The following is a 20,054-nucleotide window of genomic DNA, read 5'->3' on the forward strand; positions in this document are numbered from 1 at the left end:
GTTGTTCAGTTAAAAGTTACAAAACACCAACACCGACATGAGAGCAATAGTTTTGAAAACATTAATTTTACTATAAAATATATAAAATATAAGTAGAGAGAATTTACCACAGAGTCATCAACAGATACAGATCAATGCGCTCAACAGTTATTTGGAGGCATACACGTGTGTGTGTGTGTGGGTGGGTGCGCGCGCGCGCACACACATGTGTGTATATGTGTGTATCAATCATTGTCTTTTCTACAATGTCTAATTGATCTGTTATACAATCTCAGAGATTTGTGTGTGTGTGTGTGTGTGGGGGGGGGGGGGGGGGGGGGGGGGGGGGGTGTGGGTGGGTGTGGGTGAGTGTGTGTGTGTGTGTGTCTGGGTGGGTGTGGGTCAGTGAATGGCTCTCCAGTGAGTGGCTCTGTTTTGTTTAGTACCATGTGATCCAATACAGTGTACTGCGTTTTAGTACAGAAAGGCTTGAAGTGGTTAAGTCGCGGTTCATGGAATAAACATGGAGATTTATTGTGGACCATTGCGGTCTATTGTGGTTAAATGGCCCAGTGTGGTTCATTATGGTTCAAAGTGGTGTAGTAAATCTTAAACTGGTTCAGCATGGTCTGGTTTTGACCCACATTGCTGAGCCCAGTCCAGATTGATTCAGTTGAGCCTGTGGAAGCGTGTGAGAGGTGAAAGAGCCTTGCTGAGTAGTTGGCGGTAGGCCTGGTTTAAACTGGCAGTTCATGGCAGCATAGATTAACAGGTTGATGCAGCTGTTTAGCCAGGTGAGGTTGGCACAGAACATGTGCAGGACCTGTGGAGCTTTGTTCTGGTTGTCTGCGATGTTTAGGAGCAGGAAGGGGGCAAAACAGCATACAAAACACACAAACACCGTGAAGCGCATTCGTGTCACACGCTTAAAGTCACTGTCTTCTCCAGAGGAACCAGAGGAAGTTGGAACCGGGGCCTGTGTCAGGATCACGGCTGCAGGTTTGTGTTCATCCTCTTTAACTGCAGCTGGAGGAACCTGGTATGAACCTTGTGTGTTTGTTGGAATCTCATCCTTCCCAAGATCCTTCTCTGCCATTTCCTCTCGTTTAGAATATTCTATTACCCCTGGTTTAGAATGTTCCATTTCCCCATGTTTAGAATGTTCCATTTCCCCTGGTTTAGAATGTTCCATTTCCCCTGGTTTAGAATATTCCATTTCCCCTGGTTTAGAATGTTCCATTTCCCCTTGTTTAGCATGTTCCGCTTCCACGCTGACATCACTGCTGTGGATGGTAGCGGTTCTTGCTCCACCACTGATCGCACTGTCCGTTGTCCCCTCAGGCTCTGGCCTCTTACGTCTTGATGAGCGGCGTGACGGCCTATAGCGGAGCAGAGCTTTGGCCGCCATGCGCACACGCAGGTAGATGAGGAGATAGAAGAACCCCACGCAGCCCAGTCCTAAGAAGAAGCACAGAAACAACAGCACTGTGGTATAAGGGCACCCCCTGGTGCGATGGAAGCTGCAAGTACAGACCTGCTGGGCAAACACATAAACAGGCCAAAGAGGTCCGAAACTGGCCAGACTGAGAACCCAGATGGATGCCAGCACCAGCGCCAGGCCCGTGGTGGAGAAGAGCATGCGGAAGGCCCGGCTCTTGCGGCGGGCGATCAACAGGTATCGGCTGATGACAATGAGACACAGAGTGAGGATGGACACACTGTTTGAGAGGAAGAGGAGCAGGCCGAAAATTCGGCACCATGTGGCTCCGCCCCTCCAGCGCAAGTGCAGGTAAGAGTCGACGCTTATTGGCTGAAGCAGGGTGCAGTACAGCAGGTCAGCCAATGCCAGGTTGATGATGAGAACATTGAAGCGTGTGTGTAAGTGAGAGAAAGTGGCAAAGGCCAGCACGGTCAAAACATTTCCCAGTGTTCCCACCAACATCACGGCGGATCCCCACACCACGCCTAAGTACCGGTACCCCTCCACCGACGGGTCGGCACAGGAGAACAAGGCGTTGGTATGGACATCAGTGTCATTCGAAGACATTCTGTGGAAAAACAAACCCTTTAGTTATAGATTATTGTGAGTGGAATGAAAAAATTGTAGGCTGTTTATGAGGCACGAGGTAGGGTCTTAGTCAGCATCTGTTCAAACTCCTGAACTAAGAACTTATTTCTGTGGACATAACACCATCAGTTCACAGGGGGAAAAAACTATTATGTCAATGTGTAACTGTAGATGAAAGTGGAAGTGTGGTGAAATACATTGGAACAGACGTCGCTTGTGTCAAGAAGTTAGAACAGAGAGAACTAACTCAGTTCATCTCTTTAGAAAGGTCTTTTTCAGAGTCATTCAGTAGGCAGTTCAGCATTCACACTAGTGATTCTCAGGTTCAAACCTGAACAGCGTATTTTAGTGAATGCCCAACACTGCCAAGTACAGCTGATGAAACCAAGGGCTAACAAAGGCCATTGGCTCAGAGGGTTAAAGGTTATTTAGACATTGGCATTTTCAATTATTCATATTGATTTAGCAGTTTTCTTCTGTAAATGCTTTAGTATGATATTTTGTGGATTTATGTGTCCCATAATAATAATTAATTTCATTATTTTTAAAAGATTTCATATTTGGAGACAGAATGATGCATTGGAGGTACCAGTAACCCCCCCACACATACATGCTCGCTAAATAAAGCATACAGAGACTCTTTCCAATTATAGAGAATAATATATATGTCAGGCAACACAGCTTTGTAATATCTACCTATCACCCCAAATAAAGAGGGCAAAGATTTTCAAAAACATCCCCGTGTTTTCAGAGCAATGAACATTGCATTAGAATATGCTGAACTGGATTCTGCACTGATACAGACTAATTCATGCAAATGAATGCTTTGACCAGTTTAGAGACCTAATGTCAACAAACTGCACTGAAGTGAAAGGGTTGTGGACATAAAACAGCTAGAACTCCTCTAATATGGCTCAAGTATGTATTTTGTGTTCTTTATGTAACTCACACACACACACACACACACACACACACACATTCACATTCATACACACATGCAGCTGAATCAGAAATAAAAGCCAGTTGCTCTTCTGTTGCTTTTAGAAATCTTTTTTATCATCACATATCCATCTGTGGAATACGACCGACTCACTCCGTTATTTTATGTCTCACTTTGACAGTTAACGGACAATGAGAGAAAGACACAGTTACATGCTGTATTGGGTTTGTGAATCACCTGAAATACCCTGACAAGACACTGATTTTTTTATGACAGGTGAACTTAAACATTTTAAATAACTTGTATTTATTTCCATAACCATTTTGTAAATATGTATTCTTTCATTCTGACTTGATGTTCTCCCATTCTCACTCAGTATACAACAGTATGATTATCACAAAGAGAAAACTAACGAATCTACGCCAATCATACGTTTCAGTAAAACTGTACGTATTAAGAACAGAACACGGATGTGTTTGAATGGTTTTAAATGACAAAAATCATAAAATACTTACTTAGAGGAGCCAAGTTGTGAGATGTTGAGGTGTCTGTCTCAAAAACAGACCTGTTGAGTGTGAAGAGTAAATGAAGTAAATGAATGAAGGCAGAGAGAGAGATGAGATCACTGGAAGGTGCTGCTACAAAGCGAGCTTCCCTTTTTGGTGTTCAGACGTGTGAATTTTGTCCAGTATGAGTGTGATTTATAATCAGGACTGTGGACAGTGTGGATTTAGAGTGTCACACAAACACACAGAACAACTGCAGTCTCTCTGTATCATTCCAGTAAAGATAAAACTCAGTAAATAATAACAAGCATGGTCACAGACTGCAATATCACATAACAAATAACCATAACTTACTTAAGCAAGTAAGTTAAGCAGGTAAAGTAACCTTATTGACCACATTACTTTGTCATTGACAAAAAAATGACCCTGGAGTAGAGAGAAAGGAAGAGAGGGCAGATCAGCTGTCCTGTAGGTCACAGATAAATTAACTGTGAAGATTTTCTCATCGGAAAACCAGGAAGTTCCCAGCATGAAGAACACTCTATGAAGTGCTGCACACAGTGGAATGGTTCTGGAACAGATTGTGAAATTGAGTTTATATGAGATTCGCGATGTTACGTTTGAAAAGCTGGGAACAGCGTTACTAAATACCTCCAGTGCTCCAGTACTTTGATGCAATCAAACCACTGGTCCCTCAAAGCAGTGCCTGCATACAGTTCTGCATACGTATTGTATATATTTAATCTAGAGTAGGTTTAGAGTAAAAGGCCAGTAAATTAACTGACTCGTCAACTTTACAAATACCACACAAAGAGTTTAGTCTCAAAGGCTTGTCGTGCATTTGACAAGCATTTCTTTTATTAAACTTTTAGTTCACTTTCCTACACTGAAAATATTTTATACCTTGTTAAATTTGGTACATCAGGCAGGCACATGTGTGTAAAAAGCCTTTGTGTGTGTTGTTAGTGTAATTCTTACTTTGTGAGAATCAGTTGCCTTACATGATGTAGTATGGAATATTCTACTGATGTGTTTTAATTTATCTACATTAAACATACCGTAAAGAACATAAACCTTAAACATCCGTTAATGACTGTGAAAACAAGCTTTCGTATACTCCATGATTTGTAACACTCCGGATCCTTCTTTCTTGCGCAAGTAGTTTCTACGGAGTTTGGATGAGTGTTCTGGGTCACTGTCTTTGTCTCTTGATACGTGAATCCCGGTCCTAGAAGTCGCAGTCCTGATGGATTTCCATGCCTTACTAGCCAAGTGTGGTACACCTTCTTGTCCACTGTTCCATTGATTTTGACCAGGGCTCCAGTTCCAGCACCACAAATAGCACCCCAGACCATTATATTCCCTCTGCAATGCTTAACAGTAGGACAGATACATTCATCAACAAGCCTGTCACCAACGGATCTCCTTACAAACACCCTCCGTTTAGTTCCGAACAGGTCAAATTTAGACTCATCAGTCCAGAGTACCTTATATCAGTCCTTGGTCCAGTCTTTGTGGTTTCTAGCGAACTTCAGGATAAAGCAAAAGAAGCGTCTGAAGTTTGCCGAAAAGAAATACTGAGGTTCTGATCTCTTTCTTGCTATAAGTGAACTTAGGCATTTTTCAATCCCTCTGGAGTCAGATTCTCATTTCTATGTTTAACACAATTATCATTCTAATTTTGTAGATTACATATCAGTGGTATATGTAATGGTATATGTTAAAATATATTCACACTTTATCTTAAATGAAACATATCACACTTCCTATGGTCAGAAAAGACTGTCATCAGTTTAATGCAACATTGTTAAGAATTCACAGAGATTCCTCAGATTTCCTCAGAAGTTCGGCTGTGTTAAACCCTGGGACTTTGAGAGTGGCAATGACTCAACACACACAACAGTCATTCAAATCATTACCAGTGAAAGAATGAGCATATTAGCCATTAAAGGAAAGAAACTTCAGTTAAAGAACACCCCTTAATCCCAGTTTCCAACCAGTTTCTCTGCTTAAGGCATGCGTCTTCCCCAAAACACACACGCAGACACACACACACACTCACACACACACACAAACACGCTTGTGTGTTTGACATGGCTGAAGTGCTGGTTTTCTGTTGTGGGGTTTGTGGAGCCTGTTAGGTTCAGAGTTGCATGTAATCAGGGCAGCAGTTCTTACAACAGTGTGGGGAGCACTGACAGCTGTTTCCAGTTCCATCAACCTTGACAGGAAGTGGAAAATGATCACAGAGGAAATAAACGGAGTCATGGTCTGAAGCTCAGATGGTCAACTCGCAATCCTGAAATATTATACTGTAATATGTGTGTGTGTCTGTGTACCAGAGCTGCCAGTATTACCAGTGCTCCCAACTGCACTTCCCCATACACATAAAACAAACAGAGTGAGAGAGAGAGAGAGAGAGAGAGAGAGAGAGAGAGAGAGAGAGGACCTTGTATGTTTTACTGTTGTTGTGTAAAATTAGCCTGATTGTTCTGTTTCATTTAATACCTGAGTAAAATTTGGGCAACATATTGTTGAATAAATGGATATTGGCATTGCACTGGTTTGAATTGTGTTATTTGACTTATAGTGTTTAATGTGTTTATGTTTCACACCATACTTAATCAGAAGAGGGTGAAAATGAGTAATGTGTCCACAGTTCAAAAGACTCATAAGACGTGCATGTTTTCTGGGTGAGAATAGATGTAGTCACTATGATAAATAGTTCTGTGGCATAATTCAAGAAGTATCAGGATTTAGCCTGATGTTAGCCTGATGTTTAGCTAATGTTAGCCCAGAAAGGCACAGAACATCAGTTCAGTCAAGATAAAGTGCAAAAATTCAAATTTTAACACAAACACTAAATAGTAAGACAGACTGGACCGCTAATTTTGAGTAACTTTGGAGGAACAGGACCTCTGACATCAACAATTTGTGATAGCTTATGTTTTCAGGGGAGACACAGCCAAGCCGCATTAGCAAAACCTACCATAGCAAAATCCATGGTTTGTGGCAGATCCTTAACCTGAAAAACTGTGGAATAGTCTTCCAACCAAGAACTCAGACATACTCTCTCAGTGAAAGTCTATGCTAAAGACTAACCTATTCAGCCTAGCATATAGCTAAATTCCATAGCCTAAGGAGAAGAGGTGATGGACGATGGTGAGAGAGTGACCACCACGGAATGGAAAGTTGGCAATGTCCAACTTTCTTCCAAAGTTTGTCCATCTTCTCTTCATCTGAGAGTGAAAGTGTTGACACAGTGGATGGATGTAAGCCGGGACAGGAAGCGATTGCGAGGCATTATGTCAGCTACAGGGCCATGACGTGTGTCAGTTTCCCCAGTAAGCCCAGGAAATCTGGCATTTGTACTATATGCATTCTCAGATACATCATTTGTTCTACCTGTTTTACAGAGATGTCAGCACGTGTCCCACACTGTACCGATTTCTGCAAATGACCATATTTCCAGTCATCGCTGGAGAGACAAATCTCTGGAAATACTGCAGTGGTGTTTTCAATTCAGTAGTATGCACTGCAGTAGCACCTGTAAAGGTAGTTCATGGGCTTATGGATGTTTTCTTTCTCCACTGAAGCATTTGACCAGTTTCGATCTGCCTGGGTAGTACTCTGCCCCGCCCTTCCTCACTGTTGCCAGTCTCGCTTTCCTCATCGCTGTCTACCTGGTCTTCTCCCTCACTTTCTTTCTCTCTTGTAAATATTTGATCCTGGCCATCCTGGTCTGTGGTCTCCTGATTGCTGTAACTGTCACTGTCATCTCACTCTATTTCAAGGTCACTTGTCTCTCCATTAACAATGGCTGCAAATACATCCTGAACTGCACTCTCCCTCTCTTTATCAATGGCACTGTGGAATGGAAATCATGGTTTATTTAGTTTTTCAATCTGTTTCTGTTTCTCTCTCACGTATGCATGAACTTATACACAACATGTCTCTACAATATCCTAACATTATTTTAAAATGTGATTCTGAAATGTGAACAGTTTAGCTCACACAGGTGACTGAATCTATTTCTCTCTGTCACTGAGATGCTTACACATGTGCGCACACACACAAACATGTGCACAAACACACTACTTCTCAAGTTAAACACTTCTCACTACTTCTAAAGTCTTGGACTGAGCAGTGTCAGTGATGGTAAACAAAAAGCAGTTAGAAGCTTGTTCACCACAAGTGAAAGGTCTTTAGGGACAACTTCACCTTCGATACTCCCCCCAAAGTCAAAACATTCTGAATCCATGGACTCCAAGGCCCCAGATACGGACACCAGTCGGTTCCCACACAAAGAAGCCCAGAATCTTCCCCAGTATTTTAAAACAGTATGCATCCCATAATTTTTGTTACATTGTTCAGTGAACTCTAAGTCCTACATGCTGCGGAGGTTTGGAGTTTTTCTAAAGAAGAAAAAAAATGCAAAAAGGAAATTTATGAAAATCTCATAAAATCCCATTATCATTGTGTTACCACTAAAGTGAAACATACATTTCAGAGTACTAGATATTACATTTCAGGATGTTGACGGTTTTCTATGTGCTCTATGTGCTATGTGCTTATGTAATGGTCTTTTTTCCTTCTTTACTTATTTCTGTTTCTTTATTGTCTCCTTACTTTGGTACTGCTAACAGTAAATACCTTTTAACAGTATGAATGGAAAATGCCCCATCGTCATTATTATTATTATTATTTTTTTTTTTGTCACTATTATTATTGTTGTTGTTTGTGACAGTACTAGTAGTGGTAAAACGAGAACAGTCTTTCATTTCGTACAAAAAAGACGATGAGAGTGATCATCTTCGATACATGAGTGAGCTGGAGTTTCAAATAACATAATTTACCATGACATAGTTTTAACTTAATCTCTCTAAGAAAAATAATAGTATGTAGGCCAGCCTACTGAAGCACGAAAACCATCAGAATTTTTGATTAAGTCTTCTGATAAATTGTCTACCATAAACACACAAACGGCCTCTTCGTGGGGGCGAAGCAAACCGGACTAACGCGCGAATCAGTTAGCACGCGCGCCGTTCCCTCGGACACAATGGTGAACAAGTAGATAAATAGTAATGGCGTTTAGCAGGGGTTGGAAAGTATTGAATTAGCTTTATCAGCAAGAGTCCTGTTAGGAAAGTGTAGGAAATGTACTATTATCGAGGTGAAATTAAAATGAAAACTGCTAAAACCTGCAGTGGGCTTGGGGTTCCGTCACCCTTGATAAACTGTAGGAAATGTACCATTATCGAGGTAAAATAACAGGAGATAAAAACTGCTAAAACCTGAAGCGCGGTGGGGGCCGCATCACCCACGATAAACTGTCAGATAAGATATATTTATCGCTCTCTGTGTAACTGCTTTTTCCTAAAAATACACGCTACACAAGACCATCCACAACTACAGATTTAAGAGATGCTTTCTCATTGGATGACCGAAAAATGAGTCGAACTACAATTGTAGTCTTCGATCCATCTCCTACCCTTTTTCCAGGTCAAAGCGACAACAGGTTCACTCAAACTGAATTGCATCACTGATATGATGACATCATAATTAGCCGTACGTTATGTTTGACGGATAAGAATGTTTGGAGCTCAGTTTCGGCACAGTCGAACTAAAGACGAGACCCGCGCACTTTTGCTCTTGACGGAAACAAATGAGAAATAAACAGCTAGTCAACCAGTCTGTTGGCCAGACAGGCCCAGGTAACTAATTTTACCCTCAGAGACCAATGGAGAAAAAAGGCTGTAAACATCCGTATAAGGACCTTAATTCAAACGTATTAATTATTTATTTTAAGTAGTGCAGTGAGAAATGATCTATAATTGCAGGTTTGGAAGTATGGTACTACTTAATAGGGAATAAAAGATTTATTTACATTATACAGTCTACACCTGATTTAACAGGTGAATTTTGATCAACTTGTTATTTTATCCATAGTTTTCACAATCAGCACTCCACTTGGACCGCTGACTTATTTCAGTGCTGCCAACCTGCCTGTAAATCCACTGCAGGCCTCCAGCAGCCAGGCAGGGACGACTCCACTCCCAGGGTCCTTTGTCCTCCCTGGTCGTGGGGTGACTCTTACTGAATTACCCACAGTCTCCCCTCAGCCAGCAGGTGTGTTCTCCATCATCACACAACCACAGCACAGACTCTCTGCACGTTCAAAACACATTATGAACATAGATGCTACTGAAATGAATTGGAAAAAAAAAAATAACATATCCATATATAGAGAGATATATATGTATTTTCAGATTTGTTTGTGGTGTTAAAATGAACACGTTTCAATTGATTCAGATAATGACTTTGCATTTCTCAGATGTGATGGGGATGCAGTACCTTGTCCTGGTCGGTCCACCAATCACACCTTGCGTTGAGTGGACAGTAGAGAGTACATCATATCTGTTATTAAATCGAAAATGTCTTTGCGTTTTTTCAGAGAAATGAGATCAAGGAATGATTGACGTTTTGTATTCATTATAGACGTGGTTTATTCCCCACCAGTACCACTGAACATTATGGGGAACTGCACTGTCCTCCTGCCTCCAGAGTCACCGCGGACCTCCAAACCCCGGAAAAGGAGGACTCCACGCGCTTCTTCCAGGAGAGGTGGGAAAGTGCGCAGTGAGCAGCTGGCTCTGAAAGAGACCATCATCACTGAAGACATCTCTGGAGATGACCATGGATACACCCGTGGAGAACACGACTCCAGGGATGAAGACATGGACCTGTTTCAGCTCCTCGATGACTTCACACCCATCGAGGTGGATCTGAACCAGGTCAAAGATGATGACACTGATGAGACAGATGGTGAGTAACCCAGCATAATATGACCATAACTCTGATTTGAGAATCCATACATGAGGAACTCAGTTCAAACAAAGACACCAGCTGGATACAGTCTCTAGCCAACAGGCTCTATATGGTGTCTGAAACATGGATAGTATGTGAATGTCAGTGATGCTACAATGAATTCCTTGACTTGTTCCATCTTACTGAAGCTGAACTGTTGAACTGAATTTTGATTAACAGAGTCACGTGAACACGACTAAACAATGCCAAGTGCATCCGATCTGTGATCTGATCAAAGGACCACACACATCACTGAATGCAGCATAATACTGGGCAGAAGAATTTTAGAACTCATGTTCTAATACTCATGTTGTATATCATATTGTTATAATGTTTGCAGATAACATGGATTCCTTGGACTTCATAGAGGAATTGCTGAAGGACAGTGAAACTGACACAGATGTGATTCAGTCTCCTGTTCAGATCTTCTCCCTGCTTGATGAACTGCTGCAGACGTTCATCGACAAGAAAGAGCAGGAGGAAAGAACTCAGAGAGCTGGCCAGGTTCCTGCTCCAACTCAGCCTCTTCAGCAGCGGGTGGGAGTGAAGAGGAAAAGGGAACAGTTCCACCAGGAGGCTGAACCTGTGAATCAGGGGGAGACCACCGAACCTCAACAAAAAAGGTTTCACTGGGTCTCTCCTGAGGAAGTTCTTGTCTTTTAAAGCAGGAAACATACAGCACCCTCTTCTATGATGGACCAAACAAAACAACGTCCTGAGAGCACATTTGTCTCTCAAAAAGAGCCAAAATAAAATTTGGACTCATTAACAATGTCTGATATTGTAATGTGTGAATAACACCATGGTTAGTATTGATCTGTATTTGTCCTAGTTGTAACACAGGATGAGTGTGTGGCATTGAAAGCCAGTGCAGTTTGACATTAAAGCTGTACTGAATACAGTAAATCACACCAGCTTTTTCTAATTCACTGACACACGGTTAGTCTAATTCACTGACACAGGGTTTTTCAAATTCGCTGATACACGACTGGGCCCTTCTAATACTAATCAGTCATAATTCATACATCATTAGGATGTACCTGTGAAAACAAAACTGGACCTGTAAGTTGCATAGCTACGCGACCATCGAAAAAGACAAACGTCTGCTTTTTCATCTCAAAGATTTCATATCTGAAATTGCAAGTGTTTCATTTCTGTATTTATTTGTTCACGCTTAAGATCTATTTGATAGGTTGAAAGAGAAATATAGTAGCCTAATAAGCCTATCCTGTTGAAGACAAGAAGTTATTGTTTCATATCTGGCGAAGCTGTGAAATTATTTGAAACTGTTTCATTTTATTCATTTAGGCTACACGTTGTTCTTAATGTTTAATGTGAAATAAAAATAGGCTATAGGAGCTTGATTTAAACAGAAATACAAGTGTGCTGCCTGTCTCGTTATTCTGACAAATCTATAACTGAAACAAAAATGGTACTTTGGACCAACTTAAAAAAATGACTCTCATTTGTTACACATAAATTTATTCCTTTTTCTCAAATTATATGTATGACTTGGTTGAAATCTTAAGTTTTCACTTAATGTCAATCAAAATATTTCTTGCCCCAAAGACAAAAATTCACTCAAAGTAAGAAGACTATTTATCACAAAAACCACACACAATTTTTCACTTTGTTACAACTTAATTTTTTCACTTTGTAAAGACCTAACATTTACTATTACATCTAAGTATAGTTTTGACTTTTAAATAAACGAATTAAAACACTCTAATTTTGTTACAGGCAATCTTATTAACTTTCCTCAACTTACATTTCTGATTCAGTACAGACTATAATTTCTAACTATAACCCAATCAATATATTTCCTTTAGTCACAAGCCAAAGTGTTATTTAATGTAGGTCAATAAAAAAATTTTTTTTTGCTATTTTACATCTTAAATTTTACCATGAACAAAACCTAAATTTGCTATAATATAAAAGTAGAATTTTCACTTTAGATAAAACTGAAAAATGTTTTTGTTACACTCAATGTTTAATTTAGTTTACATAGTATAAACAAAGACAGGCATATTCTCTTCAAAAGACCTTAATATTTATTGAAATTTCTGTTGTGTACTAAAAATAAATAAATAAATATACAAACCCACAATGAATTTTGCAGCCAGTAAAGCTAGCCAGTATGTGTCTTACACATCAATGCTTGTTGAGGGGAAAAACAACATACCAAGTATAAAATTAAGTAAATGATGGTCTTTTTTATATGTTTTTTAAACCTTCTGCAACCTTTCTGTAACCTTAACCACATAAATCTTGAAATGTAAAACTGGTTTGTAACAATAACAATCCCAATTTCATGTGGTGGCTGGAGAGGATCCTCCTCCCCCTGATGACAAACACTGTCATTGGACACCTCTCAAGCTCTGTTTCAGCTTCATCCTTCTGAAAAACCTGATAAAACACAAGACATTTATTAGAAACTTATTCTAATAAAACCAGTGTCTGATGCCCCGATATAAAAAAGTATCTACACAACCAATCCTGGCCGTCCCAGGCTCCTTTCTGTGTGGAGTTTGCATGTCCTCCCGTGTTTGGCCACAGACTGACACTTTCCACAGTGCAACATTTGGACAGAGTATCCATTTTATGTCCAGGCTCTCACTGCTCCATCTGCACTGAACGGACAAATATTTCACAGTGTAATTAAAATATCTATGTTTCGGCCACATATAACCACACTATACAGTGTTTTAGAAAATATAAAATTATAAAATATAAATCAGCACAAAGACCTTAGTCATTGCATTAGACATATTAAATTCTAAAAAAACTGTGTTGATTAATGACCAGTGGGGGACAGAGAACTCCACAATAAGTATAGGCATGTGCAAATGTACATAAATGTATGATAAGCCTGAGTGTTTTTATGGACATCCCAACTCAGAAGACAACCCTAGTACATCTTCTAACATGTAATCTAACTCCATAATCAAATTTGTTGCCAAAACACCACTGAAAACCATTGCTTCTATTTACAATGTTACTATTTATGTAATGTAAGGCAAATTAGGCTAGGTTCAAATACTGTAATGTAAAAATGTGACTAGAAGTATGTAGGGATCACACACAGCGAGCCGGTTATTATTGCAAAATAAAGCCCGGCAGGGTTCTGCAGGACCTCGACGCGAAGCTGTATTATCTCGCTTATTACAAGGCTACTTACTAAAAGAAATCAATCATTTCACACAAAATATTGATTAAAAAATTATTTCATTGCTTCCGCTAAAAACAAGATTCTGCGGTTGGTTCATAGCAACGGTCTGTTATTCATAGCAACGGCCTGCGACTCAGAAATAACACACCGTAAAATACCATAATTGACCAATCAGAATCGAGTGTTCAACAAAGTCTTGTAATAAATATAGATAAAAAAGGATTAAGAGAAAATAACTTCGCTCACAAGAATATGTTGGTGATGACTAGCTAATTTCATGAAAATCGGCTCAGAATTAAACGAGTTCCAGTCGATTTTGCAGAGAGGTCTGCATCTCTCAATACACATTGTATTGGTTTACTAGCGGATCTTAATATGGCGGACGCGTAGACGCATACAGCGGCGGCCAACGCGGCATCTATGTATTCATATCTGTGTGTGGTAATATAAAGTAATTAGCCGCTTAATCAAACTTATGTATTTGGGGGCCAAGCAGCGATGCTCAACAGGCATCCTGTGTGTTTCTAAGTTTCCTGATTTTAATTTTATGATAACTGTATAATGTTCTGAGTTCAATTGAGAAGACTGTAACGTCAGCTAGATAACTAGCTATCATTTCATGTAAATGGAGCTCTGCCATTTAAACCGTTTAACGTTATTTAAAAGTATCCTTAGCTAGCTAGCTACTTAGCATAGCAACGACACTCCAGTAATTTTAATTGTTTTGCGGTATGATTTTTTACGTCGTATGAGTAAAAATTACAAGGTATTTCCACATAGAAATCTTGGCGAGCTTACAAATTTGTGGGTTTTTAAGAATAACCAGGTTTAGTCAGCGTTAGCTAACACACGCGCGCAAATACAAAGTCAGTCTGTAAAAAAATACAATCTGTAAAGTACCTTTACATCCTGCCACTAAATGTTCATGGAAAACACACATTCCCCTTAAAATAACACAATATCGAATTCTTACTTTGTTTATAGGAGTTTTCTAGTACAACAAACAGTCTTCGCAGTCGAAGCAAGGTAATGGCGGACAGCAAAACCCGACGAGGATCGACCCGATGCGACGCCTTGTGGTCATGTGACATGAAAACCTCTCCTTTGAAGTAAAAATGTTATTTAAGTCAAATTAATGCTTTTGATTTTTTTCTGTTGGTAGTGCTATTTGCTTTTGGGCAAACTAAAAAACAGGATTAAGCTGGAAACCATGATTTTAGATTAGACTACTATAAAAATGCACTTTAAATAAATGACACGATTGTTTCGCTTTGTTCAGTGATGGTAGCCCGACATTATGTGTCGGCAATTTAAATAGGCAGCAGTTCAAATCCTGCATCATATGAAGCTGTCTTTCATTGATTTATAAATGCTCAAAAATATGTTCCCATGGCTCTGTCGCATTTGACCATGTTAATGTGGTCGAAATCATCACTCTCATGCCAGAGATAGGCCTATGTCTGATGAGTTGACTGTTTACTGATATGGAATTTCAAAATGCAGCTGTCACATTTTTGGATTGTTGTTTCCTTTGCTTTCCTATGTGATTAACGTGTAAGTAGACAAATAGTAATGATGTTTACCAAGGGATGGAAAGCATTTATAGTGCAAGCTAATTGGCTTCATCAGAGAGAGTCTAGTGTTAAGTGTAGGAAATGTACTATTATCGAGGTGAAATTAAAATGAAAACTGCTAAAACCTACAGTGGGCATGGGGTTCCGTCACCCATGATAAACTGTCAGATAAGATATATTTATCGCTCTCGGTGTAACTGCGTTTTCCTAAAAATACACGCTACACAAGACCACAGCTACAGATTTAAGAGATGTTTTCTCATTGGATGATCGAAAAATGAGTCGAACTACAGTTGTGGTCTCCGATCTATCTCCAACCCTTTTTCCAAGTCAAAGTGACAACAGGTTCACTCAAACTGAATTGCATCACTGATATGATGACATCATAATTCGCCGTGCGTTATGTTTGACGGATAAGAATGTTTGGAGCTCAGTTTCGGCACAGTCGAACTAAAGACAAGACCTGCGCACGTTTGCTCTTGACGGAAACAAATGAGAAATAAACAGCTAGTCAACCAGTCTGTTGGCCAGACAGGCCCAGGTAACTAATTTTACCCTCAGAGACCAATGGAGAAAAAAGGCTGTAAACATCCGTATAAGGACCTTAATTCAAACGTATTAATTATTTATTTTAAGTAGTGCAGTGAGAGATGATCTATAACTGCAGGTTTGGAAGTATGATACTACTTAATAGGGAATAAAAGATTTATTTACATTATACAGGCTACACCTACAGACACATATCATAGATAAATGTTTATTTGACAGGTGAATTTTGATCAACTTGTTATTTTATCCACAGTTTTCACAATCAGCACTCCACTTGGACCGCTGACTTATTTCAGTGCTGCCAACCTGCCTGTAAACCCACTGCAGGCCTCCAGCAGCCAGGCAGGGACGACTCCACTCCCAGGGTCCTTTGTCCTCCCTGGTCATGGGGTGACTCTTACTGAATTACCCACAGTCTCCCCTCAGCCAGCAGGTGTGTTCTCCATCATCACACAACCACAGCACAGACTCTCTGCACGTTCGAAACACATTATGAACATAGATGCTACTGAAATGAATAGAAACAAAAAATAACATATCCATATATAGAGAGATATATATGTATTTTTCAGATTTGTTCTTTGTGTTAAAATGAACATGTTTCAATTTATTCAAATAATGACTTTGCATTTCTCAGATGTGATGGGGATGCAGTACCTTGTCCCGGTCGGTCCACCAATCACACCTTGCATTGAGTGGACAGTAGAGAGTACATCATATCTGTTATTAAATCGAAAATGTCTTTGCGTTTTTTCAGAGAAATGAGATCAAGGAATGATTAACGTTTTGTATTCATTATAGAAGTGGTTTACTCCCCACCAGTACCACTGAACATTATGGGGAACCGCACTGTCCTCCTGCCTCCAGAGTCACCGCGGACCTCCAAACCCCAGAAAAGGAGGACTCCACGCGCTTCTTCCAGGAGAGGTGGGAAAGTGCGCAGTGACCAGCTGGCTCGTAATAAGCCTATTGTGAGTAAGGTCATCTCTGGAGATGACCATGGATACACCTGTGGGGAATATCAGGACTCCAGGGATGAAGACATGGACCTGTTTCAGCTCCTCGATGACTTCACACCCACCGAGGTGGATCTGAACCAGGTCAAACTTGATCACACGGATGAGGCAGAAGGTAAGTAACCCAACATAATATGACCGTAACTCTGGTTAGAGAATCCATAAATGAGGAACTCAGTTCAAACAAAGAGACCAGCTGAACTGTTGAATTGAATTTTGATGTACAGAGCAGTCAGTTACGTGAACACGACTAAACAATGCCAAGTGCATCTGATCTGTGATCTCAAGAACCACACACATCACTGATAAATGCAGTATAATATTGGGTAAAAGAATTTGAGAACTCATGTTCCAATACTCATGTTGTATATCATATTGTTATAATGTTTGCAGATAACATGGATTCCTTGGACTTCATAGAGGAATTGCTGAAGGACAGTGAAACTGACACAGATGTGATTCAGTCTCCTGTTCAGATCTTCTCCCTGCTTGATGAACTGCTGCAGACGTTCATCGACAAGAAAGAGCAGGAGGAAAGAACTCGGAGAGCTGCCCAGGTTCCTGCTCCAACTCAGCCTCTTCAGCAGCGGGTGGGAGTGAAGAGGAAAAGGGAACAGTTCCACCAGGAGGCTGAACCTGTGAATCAGGGGGAGACCACCGAACCTCAACAAAAAAGGTTTCACTGGGTCTCTCCTGAGGAAGTTCTTGTCTTTTAAAGCAGGAAACATACAGCACTCTCTTCTATGATGGACCAAACAAAACAACGTCCTGAGAGCACATTTGTCTCTCAAAAAGAGCCAAAATAAAATTTGGACTCATTAACAATGTCTGATATTTTAATGTGTGAATAACACCTTGGTAAGTATTGATCTGTCGTTGTCCTGGTTGTAACACAGGATGAGTGTGTGGCATTGAAAGCCAGTGCAGTTTGACACTGTGTCACCTGTTACGTCTCAGGTGTGATATGGTGTCTAGGGGTATGTGGAGGGGACGCAGCATAAAGGAAAACCCACCACCTGTGCTGGTTTGGGACGGTGTGATGGTGAGGAAAAACACGGGAAGCAGTGTATAAAAAGCGCGCGATATATGAGAGATATTTACAAAGTAGTATTTACACAATATTTACAAGGTTATTTACACACACACACATAAAAAAACACATGTAGAGGGGAGAGGACGACAGATGGTGCCAAAGGAAAGAAACTAGCGGAACCAAAACCACCCTAAATACCTACACGGAAAATAACACACTGAACTACAAAACAAAAGGGTGGCAGAGCCAAACGGAACCTAACTACACGAGCTATCTAATAAGAAAACATACAATAGTGGCACCCGCCTCTAACCCATCCCTATACAGAGTGAAACACCACTGCGGGGATCCCCTACCTTACCTGTACCTCTGCCCACGATAACCAAAACACCAGAGCCAAGGGTTTTTCTAATTCACTGATAGAGGACTGGGCCCCTCTAATACTAATTTCTTTTTAAAGCGTGTACTAAAAATAAAAAAGAAAGAAGGAAACCCACAATGAATTTTGTAGCCAGTAAAGCTAGCCAGTATGTGTTTTACACATCAATGCTTGTTGAGCGAGGAAAAAAAAAACCCACACTAAATATAAAATTAAGTAAATTGTGGTCTTTTCAGGATGTTTTTTAAACCTTCTGCAACCTTTCTGTAACCTCAACCTAACATAAATCTTGAAATGTAAAACTGGTTTGTAACAATAACAATCCCAATTTCGTGTGGTGGCTGGAGAGGATCCTCCTCCCCCTGATGACAAACACTGTCATTGGACACCTCTCAAGCTCCGTTTCAGCTTCATCCTTCTGAAAACCCTGATAAAAGACAAGACATTTATTAGAAACTTATTCTGACGAAACCAGTGTCTGATGCACCGATATAAAAAAGTATCTACACAAACAATTCTCCCAATCAAATCTCAATAAAAAACTTGGGGTTCTAGTGATGCGAAAATGTAATGACTCGCAAAGTCCAGCAGACAGTTAACAGCAGCTCTTCCAAATGTATTTATCATAGCAAACATTTCACTCTATCGCAAGTAAGGCATTAGTACAAGTATAAATAATAGGTATCCCTCCAAAACGTTATAACATCTGCTGTGACAAAAAATATTAAATAGTAGAACACAGTAGTATACATATGTGATTTATGAGCTTCACAGTGGCTCAGTGGTTAGCACTGTCTCCTCACAACAGCAAGAAGATCCTGGGTTTGAATCCTGGCCGTCCCAGGCTCCTTTCTGTGTGGAGTTTGCATGTTCTCCCCGTGTTTGGCCACAAACTGACACTTTCCACAGTGTAATATTTGGACAGAGTATCCATTTTATGTCCAGGCTCTCACTGCTCCATCTGCACTGAACGGACAAATAATTAAAATATCTTGCTATGTTCCAGCCACATATGACCACACAATACAGTGTTTTGCAAACTATAAAATATAAACCCGCACAGAGACCTTAGTCGTTGCATTAGACATATTAAATTCTAAAAAACTATGTTGATTAATGACCAGTGGGGGACAGAGAACTCCACAATAAGTATAGGCATGTGAAAATGTACATGAATGTATGATAAGCCTGAGTGTTTTTATGGGCAACCCAACTCAGAAAACCCTAGTCCATCTTCTAACATGTAATCTAACTCCATAATCAAATGTGTTGACAAAACACCACTGAAAACCATTGCTTCTATTTACAATGTTACTATTTATGTAATGTAAGGCAAATTAGGCTACGTTCAAATATTTTAATGTAAAAATGTGACTAGAAGTATGTAGGGATCACACACAGCGAGCCGGTTATTATTGCAAAATAAAGCCCGACAGGGTTCTGCAGGACCTCGACGCGAAGCTGTATTATGTCGCTTATTACACGGCTACTTACTAAAGAAATCAAACATTTGACACAAAATATTGATTAAAAATAATTTTATTGCTTCCGCTAAAAACAAGTTCGTTAGATTCTGCGGTTGGTTCATAGCAACGGTCTGTTATTCATAGCAACGGTCTGCGACTAATTGACCAGTCAGAATCGAGTGTTCAACAAAGTCTTGTACTAAATATAGATAAAAAAGTTCCAGTCGATTTTGCAGAGAGGTCTGCATCTCTCAATACACATTGTATTGGTTTACTAGCGGATCTTAATATGGCGGACGCGCAGACGCATACAGCGGCGGCCAACGCGGCATCTATGTATTCATATCTGTGTGTGGTAATATCAAGTAATTAGCTGCTTAATCAAACTTATGTATTTGGGGGCCAAGCAGCGATGCTCAACAGGCATCCTGCGTGTTTCTGCGTTTCCTGATTTTAATTTTATGATAACTGTATAATTTTATGAGTTCAATTGAGAAGACTGGAACTC

The 20,054-nt window shown here is 40.1% G+C and overlaps 1 pseudogene; it reads right to left on the reverse strand.

Moving 5' to 3' along the window:
• Window positions 1-648: 648 nt before the first annotated feature.
• On the reverse strand, window positions 649-2,026 carry LOC115822649 (G-protein coupled receptor 84-like; annotated as a pseudogene).
• Between the last annotated feature and the right edge of the window lie 18,028 nt (window positions 2,027-20,054).

Source organism: Chanos chanos, chromosome 10 (genome assembly GCF_902362185.1).
Source record: "Chanos chanos chromosome 10, fChaCha1.1, whole genome shotgun sequence".
Taxonomy (NCBI): Eukaryota; Metazoa; Chordata; class Actinopteri; order Gonorynchiformes; family Chanidae; genus Chanos; species Chanos chanos.